We start from the raw sequence: 278 nt of genomic DNA on the forward strand, positions 1-278 counted from the left end.
GCAGGCACCAGAAAATACGGTACGTCTACAGGGGGGACAAGCCTATTCTTTATTTTCTTTCTATAGCGTTTCGTGTTCGGGGACAATTATTGTTAAAGAAAAGAATAATAATAATAAAAAAAAAACTGTATGAACGAGGCAATTAAAACCACAACATGATTGGCATTAATGAACCATTTATGTAATCATTTCCTAAAGACATAATTACGGTATTCACGAAAGCGAGTCCTCTGTGTGAGACCAAAAGGGATAGTTAGGGACACCAATGGTAATAAACA

Source organism: Penaeus monodon, chromosome 23, assembly GCF_015228065.2.
Source record: "Penaeus monodon isolate SGIC_2016 chromosome 23, NSTDA_Pmon_1, whole genome shotgun sequence".
NCBI lineage: Eukaryota > Metazoa > Arthropoda > Malacostraca > Decapoda > Penaeidae > Penaeus > Penaeus monodon.